Raw genomic sequence first — 23339 nt, 5'->3', positions numbered from 1 at the left:
GCTTAGGGGCTTTGAATTCATGTGCACTCTTTTCTTAGCTGAAAACGGGTGGGATTCTAAGATTCCAAGTTGGTTTGTGGGTAAAACCATTGACCAGTTTTGATGACTGATGACTGCTATAGCTGTTACGTGCTTATAGTAACACTTCTCTTTTTTGAGACATTTCAAGAAGTACTATTCTCAGTATTATGAAGCAGACTACAAGTACTAATGACTTAACAATTCTGAGCCTGCTCAAGAATATTTTCTGCTAAGCTTAACCATTGTGTGATGGGTTTGAAGCAAATGATAATGTAGTTGGTACAGAAGTTTAAAAGGGTCATTCATCTTACTGTCCTTTTCCTTGGAAGACTTAAAATTGTTTAAGCTATTTTATTCTCTGATATTCTCACCCATGCCCTTTTCCCTCTTCCAAGGAGGCCTTAAGTAGATTTGCTATAATAACTGTGTTAAGCATATGAGACTTAGAATTTGTATTATGATTAAAATAATGGATTTATGCTTTAAACAGCAACCGTGTGTTATTAAAAAATGGAGGCTCTATTACATAAAGTAATACTATTTGAAGAAATAAAACTTAGCACTCAATTTTTAACACTAGGGTTTTAAAATACTCTTGTGTTTTAAAATTAAAAACATTAGAGGAATGTAATTACAGGAATTTGACAACATTATAGGAAGTTTGGGGAATTTAATAGAGTTATTCCACCTAACTTTGTGATCATTTGTATATATTTTCTGTCAATTTCCTATATGCATGCTGATTAGTCCAATAAATGAAAGTAATACCATTGTCACTGGATTGCGAATTCTTTGAGATTGGGGACTCCTTCTGATCTTTCTGTGTATACAGAGCTCAGAGGAGACAGATTATTGAAAAATTATTGCCAAAGGAATGAATTAAAAAGTGAATTTGCTGGTTGTACTTAATTAAGCGTAACTAAAGCTATATTGATGATTTTGTTGGTTCACAGGGAAAGGTCAAAGTCCCAACATTCAGTAAATATCAGTCATTCTGTGACTCCCTCTTCTGCCCAGACCTTTAAGGGCAGCACCTCAGGAGAAGGGGCCAGTCACACTGTGACATGGTGACTCTTGCCTCCCTTGAAGACAACAGGATTCATTCCTTTTACTTTTCCATTCTTTCTCTGCAGGTTACCTGGGCCTAGAATGGACTTAAATCTTTGAAACATAGACTAAATGCTAAAAATGGGATGCTGATCTTAAAATAAAATTGCAAATCAGGTTTGGAGTTTGATGTAAAAGACTGAGAGACACAGGTTGGTTGCTCATTTATATTACAAATGTCATCAAAAATAGAAACCCAAAAGGTTAGGTAATTTCTAAATTAAACTCTCTTTCTTAGAATAATTACCATGTTACAGCATCTGTGTACTTTGGTAGAATTTGAATAACACTTTATTCCTCAGAATAATGCTCTATTCTTGTCACCAAATAATACTTGACGTCCTCGCTCTTACACTCCCTAAGTGCAGGAAGGGTGGTGCCCTGTACTCCTGGCACACCCTCGCCAGTGACGCTTAGTTTTGCTGGAACTTTTCAGGTACTAAAAAAAAAATCCCTTTCTCTACTCCCTATTCACTCACAGGCATGAGACCTGAGCTTTATTATTTTTTTCTAAATCCAAGCTGACTGAGTCAGACTCGTGGCAGTCACCATTAAAAACATACATCAGTAGCAAGGAGAAGATTATGTGGTTCTTCTTTCCATAGGAAACTTGCTATGAAAAGGCTATAACCATCAATCATGATTTGAAAGGCAAGCTATAAACCCTTGGTTGGAGTTCTTACAAGCTATCATTGTAGTAAGCAGAACTGGAACACTTTTTTGAACAAATATACCCGGTCATTCTGGACATTTACATTTTGATAGCTTAGCAGTGGAAGAAGGATCCTGGGCTTAAATAATAGCTTTTTAGCATTTCATGATTCTAAGACTGAGTCTGAATTTATGGAATGTTAATCCTCCTCCTTTATACCACAACATCTACAGAATTAGATTGAAATTCATCTAAAATGACATACACTGGTCACATTCCTCACTAGGACACAGCATTGCCTTTATTCAAAGGCCATATATGACATAAATAAACACTTGCTGTGTTTTGTGTATCTTTCTATTGCTTTAATGTATTTAAATTTCAATAGCAGGGTCCAAGATATAAGTGTTATTACTAAACTCTGTGTTCCTTAATCATGACTATCTTTTTTCTTTCTGAGTTAAAAAGAAACTGTTTTAACTGTTCTCATCTTGCATTGTATTGTATGTACTGCATTGTTCAAAATTGCTAAGAGAATATATTTTTAACATTCTCACTACAAAAACAAAGACAAGCTGGTGAGGTGATGAATAAATTAGTTAGGCTGGTTGACTCTTTTGACACTGTATACATTGATCAAAACATCACAACAGACCCTATAAGTAGATACAATTATTGTCAATGAAAAATAAATCAACAAAAAAGAAATGTTTTTAGCCTATGTGTCCTAAAAATGAATGATCAATATGCAGAGACTGCAATTGGTCCCTTAACATGTGATCTCTTCTTCCATAGCAATAGAAAGCCCAATTTTTAAGCTGAGCATGTAGATGTCCAGGAAAAAGAAAAAAGAGACTATTCCCCATGCAATTTGTCTAAGAGGAAGAATTACAGGTTGCGTATCCCTTATCCAAAATGTTTGGATCATAAGTGTTTAGGATTTCATGTTTTCTTAGATTTTGGAATATTTGCATTTACATAATTAGATATCTTGAGAATGAGACTCAAGGCTAAACACCAAGTTCATTTATGTTTCATATACACATAACCTGAAGGTAATTTTATATAATATTTTTAATAATTGTGTAATTATAATTTATATAATATTATAATTAATGGATTTTCCACTTGGGGGGTCCTTTCAGTGCTTAAAAGATTTCTGATTTTGAAGCATTTCAGATTTTAGATTTTGGATTCAGGTTGCTCAACCTGGTATTTACCTCTTGCCCCTTCCTTATCCCTTCCCTCTCTGCTGTCTACAGTTGAGGACATGTGTGCAGGAGCTCTAGCTGCCATCCCGAACTTTTAGGACAAGGGCAGTGCTGTAGATGAAGGGACAGAAATATCATACCAGGTACCCACATTTGTAGCTTCATATGGAAGATAAATTATCCTATTCCAATGACTCTTCTTTAGCATCCGTGTTTCTCAAAATGAAAAAATAATCCTCATGTGCATAATCACCTGTAATGAAAAATATTCTACTATTTAATCTGACATGGAGAAATAAACATACTGTAGCAGATATCTATTGGCTTATCTGCTCAATACCCCATTCCAGAATTAACTCATTCTATTACTGTCTACATGGATATAGTGAAAATTTCCAAATTCTAGAATATGACTCCATTTTTGTTTGAAGGATGATCCAGATTCTGGCTGGGCTATCCAGAACCTTGCCCTAGGAACTTGAAAATAAGATGGAAAAATGAGAGATTCAGTTGAAAGACTGTACCAATAAAAATCTAAGCTATTGACAATGATTTTTTTTCAGCTGTGTGTTGAGACAAGTGAAAGAAACCAGGTTGTGATGAGAAAAAGCAACGAATCAAAGTCAAGAGAGAAGCAGAGATTTAAAGATGGAGGAAAAAAAAAAGATTCCTAGGTATCCCATAGTCCTCCAGTATTGTCTGGAAAGTCTTGTAAACTTACTTATTAGTATCCATTCTACATTTTTCATAATGATGTTATTTTAGGCCCACCCATCCCTGGAGGGGGTCACAGATTAGGCTTAAGACAATATGTGCATGGCAACTATTGACCCAATAATGGGTACATTTCCTAAATTGGCCCAATTTGATTGAAGGTTTATATTCCTTGCCTAGAGGAGAAATCACTCTTTCTTCTGCTAGACATGAACAAGGAAGTACATATCCCTGATAGCCATGGTCAGCTTTCCTGCCACCGTGAGAGTGTATTTTGGGAAGAGGACAACAACTGAAAATTACAGCAAGAATTCTGAAAACCCTTGGGAAATAGTGGGGAACGATGTTGACCAAATTATATTGTTTGTTATGTGCATATGTGAATATGTTATGATGAATCCCACCATTATGTATAATTATAATGCACCAATAAAAATATGAAAAAAAATTTTTAAAAAGCTTGGTTCTTTAATGGCATTTTTCAGTTCACCTTGACACTGAGTCAAACTATGAGATAATACATGACCTATTAGAGAAGTCAGGGTCACTAAACTTTTTCTTAAAGTGCACTGATGGTGACTATTTTAAGACTTCAGGCTCTACTCAACGAGTCAAATCTGGTACTGTAGCTCTAAAGCGCCCTAGACAATATGTATATAAATGGATGTGAATGTGTTCCAGTAAGACAGGTGGCCAACCTACAGGCTGTTGTTTGCCAATCCCTGTGATAAGCCTGTTTGAATCAGAATTTTCTTTAACTTGTTGCCAAAATCAATGATGCACAGGCTCTTGACCATTTGGGGGGCATAGCTGCATCTTGCCCTTGGAGTCTATGAGGAACTCTAGTGTCCAGGGCTGATGGCTGAAATGCTTAGTAAAGGGTGCAGCATAAACCCCCAACCAACCAAAAACATGTAAGATAACCATGTGGAGGTGAGTTGGCTGAATATCACTCTGCTGTTATCCCTCCAAGGAGTACTCTTTGTTACTTAAACTTGCCAAGGTTATTTCTGTTATTGGTAAACAAAACCATCCTCACCATTCTTTTTAGATTTTCTTTGAGGGGCACTCTTAATGATCTTACTCATTTAGGGGCAAGATGCAGATCATTTGTTGCTTTTTTTTTAATATCACTTCTTTTTGATTCTCCGTTTCTTTAGTTCAGTATTTCAGTGCCAGGTTTGTAATACTGAAAACTTTCCCTGATAATGAGCTCTTTTTTGAATTCCTGCAGGCCTTATGATCAATAACACACAATCTAGCACTTGACACATGAGGTGCGACTATAATATCTCAGGAAAATTTTAGCACACATGCCACAGCTCAGACATCCAATGTGTTTCGTTAAATGCAGTCGCAACTGGGAAGGAGTTCTATTCCAGTGATGCTGCCATTTTTCAAATATCTTTGAAATTCTTCCAATATCCTCACTTTATTTTAACATCTGATATTGATGGAGATATATCATGTTGTCACCAGGCTTGGCTCAGCATGGATTCCTTTTATTTGCCAAAAAAAAAAAATCCATCTTAATATTTGCAATTATTGAATATTTTTATTTCCCCCTTCCTTTCTCACACAATGAAAAGTCACCTAGCTATGACACTCGCTCTTTCAGGAACTGGTGAGATTGAAGTCTCAATAATGAAGGTGTTCATAATTTAATAGAGGAATGATGAAGTAAATAAATTATAATGGAGCCAAGCATGGGGTCACATGCCTATAATCCCAGTTACTTGGAGCAAGAAGATGGCAAGTTTAAGGCCAACCTGGGTAACTTATGGAGACTGTGTCTCTAAATAAATTAATAATTAAATTAAAGTAAAAGGGCTGGGGAATATAGCTGAGTGGTACAGCACTTGCCTAGCATGTAAGAGGTCCTAGGTTTGATCCCCACCACCACCACACACACACACAAAGTTATTATGCAATCCAAATAGGCCCAGGTTTTACCAGTACAAACAAGAGAAACAGCTCATATTTTGCAGGCTTTGCCCCACTTACCTATGCAGGGACTTAGACCTCTGTCAGGCCTTTCACATTGACTCTCATGGCCACTTAACACTTTTCCAGTTCAGCTCTCCTCTGCTGATGGCTGCTACTTTTAAGCCTCAATGATATCAGGAGTCTAGTACTTCTTTTCTTCTTTTTTAACTTCCAAAATTCTTATTTAGCGATAGAAGAACACAATACTGCTCATTATGCTAGTCTAAATCCTGTTTAACATTCTAGTTTAAAGCTTTTCACATTGTTTTCGAACAACAATTAACAACAGAGAAATCTCTGCAGTGGGCAGCCTGAAGGGTAGCCAATGTCTCTAGAACAGCTCAGAGTTGAGAATTCATATTGTTTTCCACTCGGACCTGTTCCCAAAAGGAGGAGGCTAGTTTAATCCAGTGAGCACATGCAGAGCTAGAAGACAGAAAGATACCAGCAGAGTTCTTGAGACCACATGTCATTCTCAAGCTCAGCTTTCTGTTTTAGTTTTTTGGTAGTTTTTAAAAGAACATGGAGAGTGAGCTGCAGAAAGTTCTCTTGATCATCACACAGCGGCAATAAGTTCCAAGTGCCAGAGCTTTGTCTGTTTTCTTCTATGTAGTCATTAGGCCTGGAACAGGGCCACACACCTCCCAGTTCCTCAATACAAAACACTGAATGAACAAAAGTAAAAGAGTAGGGTTAATCCTGCAACCCACATTTTCAACCACATGTCTTCCATGTGGGAATGGGGAGAACGCCCCAGGGTCACTCAGTGCTATGTATTGTTACTGAGTTCAAATGTTTCCAGGCCCCTTTTCTTCCAAAGTTCTTGATGAGCACATCGTTTTCTTGATTTTCTCTCTGCTCCTTTCTGTGAGAACTTAGGCCTAGTCCTTGAGTTATTGTTGGAAAGCAGACTTGAATCCCAACCATGACATAGACTCAAACTTAATTTCCTGATTTACAGAGTAATAGGCGCTACACTAGATGCACACACAGAGACATAGCAAGGGAATATGGCAGGAAATCAGAGGGGGACCAATGGGTAGAACATAATGATGGATAAAACTCTGTCTTAGCTACTTTTTTTTTTTGTATTGGGGACTGAATTCAGAGGTGCCTTTACCACTGAGATACTCTCCAATCCTATGTCTGCTACATATTTTTGCTTCTTAGTTGCCCCCTATGTTTTGTCTTTGTAACCTGTGTATGAGTAGATCTACTTGTTTTATAATTTCCTCTTTCCAAGTACATAATAGGTGCTAGTTAAATATTGTTGGACTGGCTGACAATTAAGACCTTAGTGGGGTCCTACTACTTTTCTTTTAATATTTGCTCTTCCACATTGACTGCTTTTTGATGGAACTGAGGTTTGAGTTAGTGGATAATGAGAACTCAATACATCCTTATTTGTTGAGACCCTAACCCTAGCCTCTGCCCCCTGAAGCAGATGTATTGCTTCTTGCATGAATCTGAAGACTGCTTTCAATGTGCAAGAGCTGGAAGTGTGGTGGCTTCTTGTCTTTCTTTTCCTCCTCCTCTTCCTCCTCCTCCTCCTCCTCCTCCTTCCTCCTCCTCCTCCTCCTTCTTCCTCCTCCTCCTCCTCCTCCTTCCTCCTTCCTCCTCCTCCTCCTCCTCCTCCTCCTCCTCTTCTTCTTCTAACTTCTGTTGTGTACTTATGGACTGTACCCAGTGTACCAAGCATTGTGCTGGATGGAAAGCCACAGGGATTCATAAGGTGTAGCTCTAATGAAGCATGTGGTGTAGCAACACAGATAAAACAAAGCATGTCAAATAACTATGCTGTAAGGTAGAAAGAGTTCCATGGTGTTTGGGAAGATCCCATGACTTGTTATGAGAATGCAGAGAAAGCGAAGAATTCTAGCATGTGGGCTCTGAGGAGGTTCCACAGAGGAGCTCCATGAAGAATAAATTGGATTTTAACCAGTGGATGTGGGTGAGAGAAAGATGTAGGCAATGGGACTCCTGCGAACAAATTCAGTCTACCAAGGGTCATACAATCGTAAATGCTTCCAGTATTTTTCCCTCATCCTTTATCTTCCATGTGTCAGTCTTTTAAAAAATAATAGAGTCTCTTAAACATAACCTCCTAACAGACACTGCTTATGAGGATCATAACTGGTAGAATGGCGGCGTGGCGTGTGTTTTAGTTTGTGCAAAAAGGAGAGAATTTCATTGGCTAATGCTGTCGCGGTATTTTAAAAAGAAAATTAAAGAATTCTGCTGCCTGTGAATTGCCCTGTCCAATTTTGCATGTAAAGCAGATGGCTGTTAAATGTTTGTTCCATGCGTGGTATTGTCTGCATTATAAATGCTAAAGAGGAGTTGAAATGGAGAATTCTATCACATTAAAGGAATTTTTGCCTATAATTTGTTTAGAACATATTCTTAACTAACGGGCAAGTTCCTTGCTCCCTGGGGCTATGCTTTAAATGCACACACATTCCAGAATGATTAGCCTTTCCCCTGGTGCTATTAAGAGCCCTAAAAGCCAGGAAATCAATACATGCAATAATTTATCACTGACAGATTAAAATTTTCTATTGATTTCTTCTGAAATAGGAATTTGCATCCCCCAAGGAGTTTTATTCTCTTAATAGTCAATTAGTTGTAACTTCAAGTTTTGAAGTGCACTGGCAACAGTTTTTAAGAAAAATAACAAAAGGCCCTGGATAGTTTCAAAGTCTTGCTGAGATGTACAGAAATGGCTTTTCTTGCCTATGCGTGTCGACAGTGCATCTCTGTCCTCCGTCGTAGATGCTCTGTCTCTTGCCATGAATCTGAAGACTGCTGTCCATCTGTGAACTTTGGAAGTCTGGTGGCTCCTTGTTTTTCTTTCTTTTCTAAAAACTATTGTCAACTGGCAATGCAATGTTAGGCTGGACAGCTTCAGAAAACAGCAGATCTAACTTTCCATCAGGATGAAACTTCAATGTTTGCAAGAATCTTCAGGGAACCCCATTGAGTAACCCCAGGTGTTACTCCTTGCAGAAGTTTAAACTTGTCCTTTTCCCTGGTAGGATCTGTCTCCAAGATAGCAAGGACAGGTGGCAGAACAAGAGCAGCAAGCTGAGCAGGCAAAGTTCACCTGATGACACGAAGCCCTGACCAAACATCCCACAAATATTAGTAATGGAACCAAAAGGGAGCCTGAGCTCTTCTCTGGTCAAGCTAGTTCTTAATTACATATGTCTCTGAGGCCATGTGGGGTTGGAATAATAGAGGAAAAGAAAATGGATGGTTTGTTTCTTTATTCTGTACCTTGGAATTCCCTAACCTATGCCAGACATTTTAGGAACAGAGAATATACATTATAATAGGAGAACGGCTACAGAAAGAACCTATTTTGGAAAGACAGACATTGAAAGCATTCCTGAGCCCCTAAACTTTTGTCAGGAAACTCTTGTTCCAAGAGACCCTACACACAAGGAATCCAGGCGCTCAGCATTTCCCAGTAGAACCATATTATCTATCATTGTTCTTTGTGCTCAAAGATACTTCTGGCAGTGATGTTACTATTCTTGTGTATAAGTCTGGCAGGAAGCCCTAAGATGTGACCTAATTTCCAAATAGCTTGTCCTTCTGGTGAGCTGTTATTAGTGAAATCTGCCATAGTTTATGACTCTACCCTACAGACTTTGGGAAAAGAGTTAGAAGGGCAAAGGAGATTTCCACCTGGATTTGCTTTGTGACTAGATGATCTATTTGGAATAATAGCTTCTGCCTATTGTTTGAAGAGATGATGTAGAAACCAATGCACTATCTTTTCTTTCTGAGAGAAGGGCTCTTAAAAGCCTGGAAGTGGAAAATCATTAGGTAATTTGTTGTTAGCTCTAGAAGGGCACATCTTGGTATATTTATAGTCATGCTGTCCAGGGAGGGGGGATGTTTACATATAGACCTGTCTTATCATCTCTTCTATCCTGAGTGGATCTTGAAAGTTAAATTATAACATTGCATTATGCTTAAAAGGGAAGGATGCTTCAGAGAAAAGGCATTTATCAAGCTCTTGAGGGACTGTTGCACACTGATCAAATGACAGATGGTGTTCAGCTTTCACAATGTAGGAGTGCTGAAAGAATGTGGGGTCACAGTGAAGCCAGGGAAAATCAGAGTAAAATATGGTACAAGTTGTTGTCAGCCTGGCATATGAAGAGGAGGTATCAGAAAAATGATCCCAACTATTAAGGGGGAAAAGTAAACTAAAATGAAAAATGACAATACTTCAAGTTTTGAAGAGCAGTTCTGTCTCTAATTTAGCAATGAGATGTTGGGTAGATCACCAGCATCTCTGGGCTTTGCTCTGCTAATAAGTTCCCTCCATGTTCCATAATTCCTGCACACTATATGCTTACTATGTGCTAAATACACACTTAACTTTTTTATATTGTTTGGCCATCCTCATTTTACAGGGGGAAAAAAATAAGTCAAAAACTAAAACAACTAAGACTCAGAGAGGTTAGGAATCCAGGCCAAGATTATACAGTTTATAGGAGGCAGAACTAGAATCTGAGCCCATAGTGAATGCAATCTGACAGCACAGATAATACTTTGAAGTTTTACCACATATCACCTTTATATTTCTAAGGCTCTTATGGGTCAAGAAGAAAGGGATATTTCATTTGCTACTTTCTTAGAAAAAAATCAATTGATGTTGGGGGGATCTCTTAAAAGATTAGTTACATACCTTCTTTCCAATTCTTGACATATTGGCATTTGGTTCTGGTTAAAAAAAGATGCTATAACTAGTGTCATGATTTAATTTCCAAGAATTTAAGATGCACAGTGCACATCTTCCTGTTCCCTTTATCAGTTCACCTTGCTGCAAGTACTAATATCTTTCTTTTTCAGGTTCTGGTGGCCAAGCAGAGCCCATTCTGGCCAGGCCAGCCAGCTGGAAAGTGGCAGCACAAGTGTTGGCCAGTGACAACTAGGATTCCTATTCCTGTTTCCCAAGCTTGAGATCCTGGGAATCTAGGAAATGCCGGGCTGCAGACAGAAGCTTCCTTTCACCATCTTCCCACAGTTTCCCACGCCCACGGGTGGTGGGGTTCCTCCTGAGACTAAAGTTCTGTATTCAACACCATCCTCTCAGGATGGGGCTGTATCACTCCTTCTCACTGTTAGAGGGAGTTTGGCAAAGTAGGGTGCCAGCCGAACAAATTTGCTTATCTGCATTCCACCGATATAGGCATGTGCTTGTACTTTTCTCTACACTGACGCACTTTTTAAAAATAAACACCTTAATGCTTTTTTGTTTTAAGAAAGAAAACTTCAAGGAGTTTTAGAGTTTTAAATTTTATATGTAAAGCTGATTCATTTTGAGTTAATGTTTATGAATTGAGGTATGGATTAAGGTTTTCAGTTTTGCATACCAATATCCAACTCCAGCATTGTTTATTGAAGGCTACCTTTTTCCAGGGAATGGTCTTCATAGCTCTGTCTCTTTTCTTCAGAATTAGACTAGGTTCTTTGTTTCTCTTCATTGTTAGTTGGGGAGCCAAAGTGTGAACTACTACCCTCCTGTCTTCAACTACTATTCATTCTAGAAGTAGCTACTGCTGCCCATCTATTGGCTTGGATTCTAAGTTTGCTAATATCTTTGGACATTGTAATCTAATCTCTTACTGACATCTCTTTGGTCACTTCTGTTAACTAAAAAAGTACCCTAATACAAATATCCCAGCACAATTTCTGCACTTCATTGTGTTCTCTCTTTTGTACCAATATGCCCTGATGTTTCAAAAGTTACAGTTTATAAAATAAGTTTGAAATTTTATATGGGGTAGAATAGAGTAGGAAAAGGGTTGAATTATTTTTTAAAGGACAAATATGTAGACATTCATAAAATAACATTGTTAACTATCAACATGTCCCAATTGGGATTCACTATTTAAGGGCTCCTGTGGCTCATGTGCTATTTGCCTCATGTGATTTCTGTTTGGGGGTAGGACCATCATGTATGTATTAGCCCACATGTATTTACACACAAAGGTACATATGTAGTCATACACACACACACACACACACACACATACTGGAAATATTTTTGCACTTAATTGTGACTTTCCTTCTAATTAAATTATAGACATTTTTATAGTTGTTTTATTGGGGAAGTTTTCTAAATTATAGGTTCTTAGAGACACAAATGGATCTTCTGGGTTCAGTAGGCTGTCACCTCCAGTGAATTGATGGTGATGACTGGGAGCACAGCTTTGAAAAGCATTGGCAAGCTGAATTTAGCTCAGCAGGAAAGAAAGCTAACATTGATTAGTCATGCCTGCAATGGCTGGGGCTGATAGGGTGTACAAGCTGTCTGACTAACTCTACACTAAGAGCAGGCCACTCTTTTTCAGTGCAACAATCTCTTCTCACTATTTTTGACAGCTGGATTCTACTTACTGCAGGATTGCTTTGGGTAATTATAAGCTTGCTGTTTTTCTTTTTCTTTTCTTTCTTTCTCTCCTTTTTTTTTTATTGTTAATGGACCTTTATTTTATTTATTAATTTATATGTGGTGTTGAGAATCGAACCCAGTGCCTCACACACGCTGGGCAAGCACTCTACCACTAAGCTACAGCCCCAGCCCTAAAATAGCTATTTTTCAAGAACATTTATTGCCTTGTTGAATAGCTCTTCTATACCTTGAGTCCAAAATCTCTCTCACAGCAACTTCTAATTTAATTCTACTTTCTGGGGCTGTGTACTCCAAGTTTACACCATATTCAAACATCGAAAGATAGCCATTATGTAACATCTTCTCCTAGATAAAATCCACCATTTCTTTATTACTATTTATTATTTCTTTATTACTATTTCTTTACTCAGATATTGTTTTTTTCTTCTGGGTCTTGCTCCATTCTGGATATTATTTAACCTTTCCTTATTCCCTCTCAAGTGCACTACCCAGAAAGAGTAGAGAATTTCAGATGGGATCTGACCAACTAAAATTAACTGAGATTGTTTTTGGTTTACACATACCTATTGTATTAATAAGTTTCAATCTGTACCTGAAACATGCTATTTTTATTTTTACATGAGTCAATTCAGTTTTTCTCTTTACTGAATTTATATTTGAATTTTTATCTTTTAAATTGTGTCTTCATAATGATGACCCTTTCTTGAGTACCTGTGCTGCAAGCTCGATTTAATATTTTCTTTAATATCTATGAAGTAGATATTCTATTTCCATTTTGCAATTGTGAAAACTGAGATTCAGAGATGTCCAGCTTATTCACACAGCTAATAAGTTGAAGAGCTAAAGTCAAATCCAGTTCCTTCTTGCTCTAAAGTTTGTTCTTTTGGCTACCAAAAGCTCACCTTGATGATTTTGAATACTGAATTCAACACAGAAAAAAAAAATTGGATGAAGACAGGGAGAGAGCATATCCTTTTTTTTTTTTTTTAAGATGTTCCTCGAATTGTGTTGAAGTCAAATGTTTCATTAAAATAATAATAATAATAAAGAATTAAAGCTTGTCTTGATCAGTTCCTGGTGGACTCTTATTGATTATTAGTGGTCATTTTTTTTAAGTACTCACTAGTTGCTTGCTTAACTATCCAATCTAAAACTATGCTGGGGGTTAATAGTGAATTTGTCAGTATACAATTTCTAGATTCCCTACTCCCTGGAACATTATTTATGTCCTTTGTCTGATCCCTGCCCTACTTACCATAAGATCTCATTGGCTGCTCATAGTGGTTCTGGCCTTCCTTATATCTGGACATTTGTTCAGTTCTCTAGAATAGAAGTGGTTGGGGGAGGAAATTGTGCTTACTTAAGTAACTAAATGCTTTCACATTGTATTGCTTCTACTCTGTGGTTTCCTCCCACTAATGTATTTCTTCCATTTACAATTTGTAGGCAAGAAGCAGAGCCTCTCTTTTAATGGAGGGATTAATGGAATAGATGTACTCAACAAAGTTTCTAGCAATTTCTGTTCAGTGAATTCTAAAGTGAACTCTATGACAACAACTGGACAATGAATCCACTTCCCCCAAAGTCCACCTTGTATCATAAATCAATAAAATGCATTTGGGGATTATCATCATCATTATCATCATCATCATCATCACCAACATCATCATTTTTTGAGACATGGTCTCATTGTGTTGCCCAGCCTGCTTCCAACTCACTATCCTGCCTCAGTCTCTGGAGTAGCTGAGATTATAGATGTGGACTACCACACCCAGCACATTTGCAGATTATTTGCTCTTTCAGATTATCCATGCTGGAAAATCTCTCCATTAATAAAAAGCATAGGAAGTCATATATAAATATCAACATTAATATGTATGGTTAATTCCCTGATTGCATCTCAACTGGATATAAGATCGTATAAATTTAAAAAAAAATTTTTTAAGTTGCAAGCCCATAACACAGATTGAACTAGAAATATAAAAAAAATATCCATAGAGTAGATCGATGAAGAATGTGCACAAGTTAATACACACCCAGGGCCGTGTGAGAATGGGGAGTGTTGTTAATGTAGATGTTTAACTGGATAAGAGCTATGAAAACAGCACTAAAACTTCCAGCGAGCAGCTTACTCTTGGTTGTTTTTAAGCTTCCCAGTGCCAGAGAGAACCTGGCTGCGAAACACCAGTAACTATATCGTGGTGCGTTGTAAGGACACTGAGAGACTTTCATAAATTACCAGGAGCAGGAAGCTCCCTGTAGAGCGTGGCCTCCCTGGATTAGCAACCGTGAACTTCACTTTCCATTTGCCCTCTCCTCTTTGTAGTCCTCAAAAGCAAACCCTGAAAAAGCACAGGCTCCCTGGTTCCTTCTAACCACCTATCAGAAAGGCCTTTCCATCTAATCCCTTTAGAGATTTTAAAATCCCAGACTCTGAGCCCAAGGCGATGATGAATATTCATGAGGGGGCGTGGCCCCGCCTGCGCGCGGCTCCCGGCAGCTGCGAGCAGCGGAAAGGGTGCGCCAGCTGCACGCAGGGAAAACGGCTCTCATTGTGTGTGCTCGGCTGACTGCGAGTCAGCCTCCAGCCGGCTGCAGCCCGCCGCGCTGAGCCTGTGTAGGAGACCTTTGCCAAGACGAAAGGACTGTTCTGAGGCAGGGCTCAGAAGCTGCAATTCAAGAGGCCTCAAATCTCCCTGCTACCCACCTGCCAGGGCAAGTGAAATTCCTCTGAGAAAAATTCAGGCATATCCTCACCATGAGTTTGTCCCTTTGTAAGAAACAAATACCCTTTGTGTGAATAACTGGAGACTTTTTATCTTCTGGTGGCATCTCCTCCTTCACCACAGTAACAGAGGCTGTTTCTTCTCCCTTCTCAGTAATTACAACTGCTACTTGCATTCTTTCTTTCCTTTTTAAAGATCTTGAGGCCAGGTTGTTTTATTTAGTAGTATGGCAGAGTGGTTATAAAACATTCCAGATTTTGGATTCCAGCTTGACCTCTTCAAGCTCTTTGATTGGCCTCTTTTGCCTCATCTGCATAATGGATTTCTTCATCTGCATAATGGATTTGATCTGAGAGTGAAATAAGTCGTTTATATAAAACTTGAACAGTGCTTGACATATAGTAAGCATTTAATAAATGCTCCTCCTCCTCCTCCTACTACTACTATTACTACTATCACTATTCCTCCTCCTCCTCCTTCTTCCTGTTATTATTATTATTTTACCTTTTGACTAGACAAGACTGGCAGAAAACAGCTTAGAATAAAACAGTCACATAGAAAACATACTGCTGAAGGTGTAGCCCCAACAGAAACTAAGGGGCCAAAAAATCACATCCACCAAAATCAAGGAGAAAGCCTAGACTCAGAAAGAAAAGGGAGATGAGCCTTCAGTGGGACCTGCTATACAGTCATGAGGGGAGAACTAATGAGGAATTGTGGGAGCTGAGTCCTTAGAGGAAGGATCCTGCAATGTCTAGAGAATGATCATAGTACCACAATTAACTTTTTTTCAGGGGGAGTACTAGGGACTGAACTCAGGGGCACTCAACCACTGAGGCACATCCTCAGCCCTAATTTGTATTTTACTTAGAGACAGGGTCTTACTGAGCTGCTTAGCACTTCACTACCTTGCTTTTGCTGAGGCTGGCTTTGAACTTGTGATCCTCCTGTTTCAGCCTCCTGAGCAGCTATGATTATGGTGTGTACTAATGAGCCCAGCTCCACAATGAACTTTTAAGTGTTTTTTTTTTTTTTTTAAGGTCTGTCCCAAATCCTAGTCTGTGTGCTACTGACTCTTAAAGCAATGAGAATCCTGTCAGACTGGTCCTGGGAGCAGGAGCTGGCCCTTTACTTAGGATCTTCAGGTTGATAACTGTGGGCTCTAAGATTCTCCACTGATCACATTTCCCTGCCTGCCCTGTTCTCATCTTTAAACTCCCGTTGAGCAGGCATGTTACTCCCAGTGTGGCTTTCAGGCTCTTGACCCCACCCAGTCCTAAGAGGTCAGGTTGACTTTGGTCTTACCCACCTTCCTGTCTCTCCTGGCACTGTCAACTGACCCTCTCTACACAAAACATTTTATGTCCCTTAATACCCATTAGGTTTCCAGATATGCCTGTCTTCTTATTGCTTCCTAAACATGTTGTAGTAGAGAAAATGCTGTGTTCACTACCTCATTTTATCTGCTTGAGCAGACAAGAAGATGTGTCCCAGTTTCTTTTGCAGTTAGGTTCTGACAGTGACCAAACTCTTGGTGACAGAAAAGTGAGCAGAAGGGATATGACACTTCTGCTTCAAAGAAACTAAGGGAGGATCTGAGTTCATGCTTATTCTCTCTCGTCCATATGCCGGGGTGTACAAAAGTCTTATGACAGAGTTAAAAGATGGAAGCACACTGGACCCCTAGTTTCTGTTGCAGGAAACCTAATGGGCATATTTTGTTGTTTTAAATGAGAAAAAAAAAATGAAGCCACTGTGACCATGGGATTTTCTTTGTTATCTCAGCAGAACTTATCATATTCTGACCAATAATACACTTATTATACTCTTTCTCATTTCAGTGGTCCTATGATTATTTTATGTTACCTGGAATTACTCTCTGCCTTCCTAACCTGCAGCAAATTGCCTATCCTTGTAGTCTCCTCTGTGCTGTCATAGCACTGTGCTTAGGTTTCTGCCTGAGTGATTGGATGGATCTTGACACCAACAAGGAAAATGAGAAAGGAGGAAGATGAGTACATTTGGCAGAGAAGAAGAACTCAGTGATGTGCATGATGAATTTCAGAACGGGACATCTGAGTAGTGATGGCTAGTAGGCATTTGGATACATGGGTGTGAAACTTAGGAGAGATGCCTGAGCTAGAGGTAGGTAGAGGATTGGTAGTCATCAGCATCTAGGGGAAAGTGGGCAAGGTCATCCAGGAGAATATGTATAGAAAGACAAGAAGAGGATGGAAAGAGGAATTCTCAGTGAAATACCAACACATAAGGGAAGGCAGAGGAAACAGCCTTTACAAACTTCACAGCTTTATAGTGTCTCTCTAGGCCATTTATGATTTCACATGAAATCTAGGAATGCAGGATAAGTTTATTGATCAACATTTACAAGTGTGAAATTTAATTTTGAAGAAAACAGGATATTGCACAATCCATGCTGTTGAGTAGACCTGCAAATGTCTTTGAATGTGCAATCACTTGCCTTTGAGAACATTTCCTAGCAAAAATTTATATTTGATAATGTTAAAGGAAACCATAAATTGGTAAATTTAATTTAAAAGTCTACCCTGGCTTTTATATTCCTGGCTTTCCTCAATCTGAAATCTTCTGACGTATATCACCCTAAAGGAGCAAAAAAGTTGTAAGGATTTTCTATTCACTATAGGACTCAGTTGTCTTTATTAGCCTATATTTATTTTGTTTTGTTTTTTCCCTTTCATGTGATTGCTCTTTGGAAGTAATTCTTAAATTGTTTTAAATGGTGACATGTTACCAAAGGTCTCTAAATGTCACTTACACAGGTATGATGGGTTGAGAGAGATAACTTCTCTATATTTCAAGGCTATCAGAAGACGACTGAAGTTCTTTTTTCAATTTTTTTTTTTTTTGTGTGTGTGTGGTACTAGGGATTAAACTCAGGGCCTTGTGCATGTGAGGCAAGCACTCTACCAACTGAGCTATATCCCCATCCTATGACTGAGGTTCTTTCAAAACTGCTACTCATTAACATCCACACTCTTGAGACTCACAGGTCCAGATCTCTCAAGTCTCTCTCATTCAGAATATAACTCTCTTCACAATCAGTTCAGTATAACAAAGGTATGGTTTTCTTTAATACGGAGACATAGATATTATCATCAGCTATTATACTTTTCAAATAAAATTCCAGTGTAGCCCACTGTGCTGGTATAATGTAGTTTTTCATTGGAAAATAAGACTCCCCAAGTGCATTTTCAGTAGCTAACTCTTTCATAAATGGTGCCATTGGATGCTGGCAGCATTAAGTTAATTAACTCTTAAGATTTTGGGCAAATTTAAGAGCATATCACTTTTTTCCCCCCCAGTACTAGGGATTGAACCTAGGAGTGCTTTACCATAGAGCTACATCCCCAGACCTTTTTAATTTTTGAGACAAGGTCTCACTAAGTTGTTGAAGCTAGACTTGGAATTATGATCTTTTTCTACCTCTCCAGTAGCTGGGATTGCAAGTGTGCACCACCAAGCCTGGCTAAGAGTATATCACATCTGCCCTCAATCTTGGAAGTCCTTTATAAACATGCAATGCACATGGTATATTATTATAGTACATCATATATTAAAAGATGAGTGGTGGTGGGGGGAGGGATATAACAGACAAGGAAAGACCAGCTTGCTCTGTGTCAAGGGCACTGCTCCAGGGTGACATCTGCTTGTGAGCTGCTGGACAGCATTTTTCTCATACTGAATAAAAACTATTCTGGTGATCTGCAGATTGAATGTCCTGTCCATGTGCTTATTAATTATTTTAGACTTTCATTTCATCAAGTTGGTGGAAACCTTCACCACACACACCTCTGTCTGATTGTCTGATGCTTTGCTGTTCTTGGCGGAATTGTTATGGGCAGCATTTTGTTTGTTAGTTTATCCCTAAGTGCCAACTGGGGACGAGTCATCAGGTTAAGAGCTTAACTCTTCGGTTTCCACAGACTCTGCGAGATGATCATTACCATTTTCACTTTTTAGATAAGGAAACTGAATTTTGGAGAGGTTAAGTGCTGCAGGCCACATCTGGTGTGACAGAGTTGGACTCAAAGTCAGGACTGCCTGCCTGCTGAGCACATATCCTCTCTTTAAGACTTCACTGCTTCTCAGTCTTCCTTGAGCTGTCTTGGAATTCTTCGTTTACAGAGTCTCATTTGAACTTGGAAGCTCCTCATTTCTGAGCCAGCCCTTGTGAGAGCCTGATAAGTAAATTTCAAGTCTCCTCATGAGTGAGTTGAGGAAACGGGAAACTTCTCTGACTTCAAATCCCACTTATCCTGGAGTTCCTCAGTTCCTGGCCTCATCAGTGGTGATGGAGGTCAGTAGAGGCTGGTGGGTGTTTGTGCATCCGGACTCTTGTCTTGGCTATGAGTATAACTCATTGTGTACCTGAGTATAACCTTAACTACTTCACATCTCTGGTTCCCCAAATATAAAATAGAGGTATATTGAGGGTGACCTGCTTTCCTTAGCACTTACATGTGTTAGCTAATTAGGCACTGGGATTCATGCTGGAACTCTGAAGCATATGAATTCAGTACAATGTTTGTTTGTTTGTTTATTATTTGTTGGTACTGGGGATTGAACTCAGGGGCGCTTAACCACTGAGCCACATTCCCAGCCCTTTTTGTATTTTATTTAGAGGTAGGGTCTCACTGAGTTGCTTAGGACCTTATTAAGTTGTTGAGACTGGCTTTGAACTCGTGATCCTCCTGCCTCAGCCTCCTGAACTGCTGGGATTACAGGCATGCATCAGTGTGACCAGCCCAGTGAACATTTATTAAGTGCCTGAAGTGCACAGAACCCTGGGCGGGTGGAGGCATATCCGTGGATGCCTTATTCTATACCTTTTCTTCATTTTTGCACCTCTGGGAAGCTCCATCCCACCTCTAAAAATGCCTTTCAGTCCACTGACATGTTTCCTTAATTTCTCTGTGTGACAAAGCTTACTCTTGAATACTTTAGCATCAAGAAAAGGGGGAACACTTCTAAGATAAGTTTTCATCTACTGGGCTTTCGCTTTCAAGATCCCTTAATCAGAGCTAAGGCGGCCCTAAGGGCTTTGTTGTTGTGTCTCATGACTAAACCAGTCAGGGTCACTCCAAGTAAATTCGGCGAATAAATAAAGACACAGACATAGAAAGTATCTTTTCTTTGGGTTCTGTGACCTCTCCTCAGCTGCAGCTCCTACAAAGGGGGCAAGGCCACAAGAAAAAGAGTGAGGAGCACCTGATGAACCCTTTTATTGGGGAGAAGCCATTCAAATGAGGCAAGGGGTAGGATTACAAAGGAGGAACAGGTGAGTGTAATTCAATCACCAGAGTGACGCCTACATATGGAGCCACACCTCGCTACTCCAGCTGGGGTAACACCCAAGTTACTGGAGACCTGGCACTACCTTGCCAGACTGAAGGCAATAATTGGTCAGTGCCCCAGGGCCTCAGGACTAGAAGGTCTGCATCCAGGGCAGCTCCTGACACTTTGTCTTGTCCATTAAACTAATTCACTTGACAAAGGTAGGTTTGAGAGAGAAAAGCTATAGTCCTGAGAGTTTTATATGCTGGCTCTCAAGTAGAGTTTTCTGAGGTTGGGATAATTTTTTAAAATAAGCTTTTCTTGATATATCATATTTCACATTTTGATTCAAGTGGGTTATGCACTCCCATTTTTACCCCGTATACAGCTTGCAGAATCACATCAGTTACACTTCCATTGCTTTACATATTGCCATCCTAGTGTCTGTTGTATTCTGCTGCCTTTCCTATCCTCTACTCCCCCCTCCCCTCCCCTCCCCTCCCCTCTTCTCTCTCTACCCCCTCTACTGTAATTCATTCCTCCCCCTTGTATTATTTTTCCCTTTCCCCTCACTTCCTCTTGTATGTAATTTTGTATAACCCTGAGGGTCTCGTTCCATTAAGACAAGATAATACAAATGGAAGAAATGATTTACAGTAGAAGGGGTAGAGAGAGAAAAGGGGAGGGGAGGGGAGGGGAGGGGGGATAGTAGAGAATAGGACTGACAGCAGAATACATCAGACACTAGAAAGGCAATATGTCAATCAATGGAAGGGTAACTGATGTGATACAGCAATCTGTATACGGGGTAAAGTTGGGAGTTCATAACCTGCTTGAATCAAACTGTGAAATATGATGTATTAAGAACTGTGTAAGGTTTTGAACGGCCAACAATAAAAAAATAAATAAATTAATTAAAAAAAATAATAAAATAAAATAAGCTTTTCATGTGATGACTACCAGGACAGAAGCCCTGATAATTACAAACAGCCATCCTTGACCAAATAGTTCAACAAGGCTCATTAGCTGTAATTGTTTGCCTATGAGGATCTGAGATGCAGTTGCACTTTAAGCATGTGACTACTGAAATTCAGACTAAGATTTCTTTCAGAAACATTGTGACTTTTCACCTTTTATTTCTAGCATCAACTTTGGAGGAGCTTTCTCTCCTCTAGGAATGTCAACCATGCTGACCTTCCCATAGACGCTGAATCCTGTTATCTAAGGAATCAGGGATTCTGTTCATCATTAAGTCACAGAAAGTCTGGCTTCCAGCTAATTTTAGAAACACTTTCCTCCTTTTACCAGGCAAGCTATCCAATGGCCTGGTTTGCCTTTTAGAAGGTAAAAAAAAAAAAAAAAAAAAAAAATCAAAAGTACTTATATATGACCTTTAAAAATCACTAGTGTAGAAAACTTGAGATTTTTCTTGGAAGCAGAGAGATGTATGATTGCTTTATAAGATTTTCAGTCAATTGCATACATTTTATAATGTCCTCAAATTAGAAGAAATACCGTAAGCATTTATATATTTAGTCAAGAATACCTCCTTTCATATAACTGAGATTCTGCCATTCCCAGATGGCACCTACAAATTTTCGTTCAATTTAGCATCCATAACATTTTGCAGCTTTGATGGAAGCAAAATGAAGAAAGGGTGAGGCAGCTCATTGCAAGTAAATAAAAATGCAGCAAAGTGTAGATTTTTTGAAGTTGTTAACTTTGTCTTTGTTGAATTAAAGAAAGGCTCTGATATCAGGTTTTGTGGGTAAAACAATGTGTGAAGTCATGCTTTCCTCAAGTATAATTGGAAGTATTTGTCCCTGTGATTTGATCCCTTCCAGGTATTAAAGCAAATAATTAATAACATGTGCAAAGATTTAGCTACAAGTTAATAGCAGCCCAAAATTGAAAGCAACCTAAATGTCCAACCTTAGGGGAATTGTTAAAGAAATAGGGCACATGCACATGAAATAAGAATTCTTGTAGCCAACTAAAAGCATGCTGCAGAGGAGTATTTAATGACAAAATAAGATGATGGGATGTCTTGACTGAAAATTGTCATTTGTAAAACAGTATAGACAGCACTTGTTTTTAACCCTTTTTGGTCACATACCTCTCTGAAAATCTGAATTACATTTACCTCCGGCCTCCCATATCGTGTCTTCTCTTTGGCTACTATTAGCAGATCGGAACATGTTACTGTTTTATCTGAAATGGTCTTTTCCAAGCTTTGCTCTTGGCAGTTTACCTATAAAATTTGCATTTTTCCTTGCTCTGAGAATTAGATAAATCTTGTCATACTGAACTTTGAAATTTTCCTCTGAATCTTATGTAACCAAAAAAACTTCATGCATAACTTGAAGATGAGATCTACTATACATTCAAATGTTTTAAAATATTCTTTGTGCTTGCTTTGATGGTTATCCTTTCATTCATTCTCGAATGTAAAACACTCCACACAGAGCCTGGCATGTGGTAAACAAACATGTAAAGGTCAGCTATTAACTTTCACTCACATGCATTGGTTTATTTATTCCACTTTTTTTCCCAACAACTACTTGGAACAAAGCTATGCAGTGGTGATTAAGACAGATGTGGTTTTGCTCTTCTACAGCTTGTTTGTGTTTATTGGTGGGAAGCAGACATCAATTAACCACTAATATGAAAAAACAGAGATCATGCTGCAAAGCAGAGACAGAAAGCCCCCGGAGGTCGTGTAGTGGACACCCTGTGTCTGAGGGGAAGCTGAGACCCTAAGGGTGGATTGAAATTAGATTAGAAGTTGGGGGTGGAATAGGTGGGGGAAGGAACAATATTCTAAGCAGAGAGATTAGCATGTGAGCAGTGCCCTGAGTCAGCACTTGACCTGGATTCCTATAGGTGGTCATAATTTAGAAGTTACACTTTTAGTCACTGGGAGTCAGGAAAGTCCTCAATGGGCTCCATTCTGTTTTCAGTTCATCTTCCTTCATTTTGCTTAAACCGGAAGACTGGATGTCCATTGCAATTGCAGTGAGCTTCCCAACAACTCCAAGGATGTGGAAGATATATTGTGGGAAATAAACTAGCAAGATTTCAATTACATATCTCAAATTTGAACACCTGGCTCTCAGCCCTAAATTGCCCTGGAAAATTTTAGCAATGTAATCTCAAGATTATTTGCGGGGCGGCGG

The sequence above is a fragment of the Ictidomys tridecemlineatus genome, chromosome 12 (genome assembly GCF_052094955.1).
Source record: "Ictidomys tridecemlineatus isolate mIctTri1 chromosome 12, mIctTri1.hap1, whole genome shotgun sequence".
Classification (NCBI taxonomy): Eukaryota; Metazoa; Chordata; class Mammalia; order Rodentia; family Sciuridae; genus Ictidomys; species Ictidomys tridecemlineatus.
Note: the sequence above shows the minus strand (reverse complement) of the source record.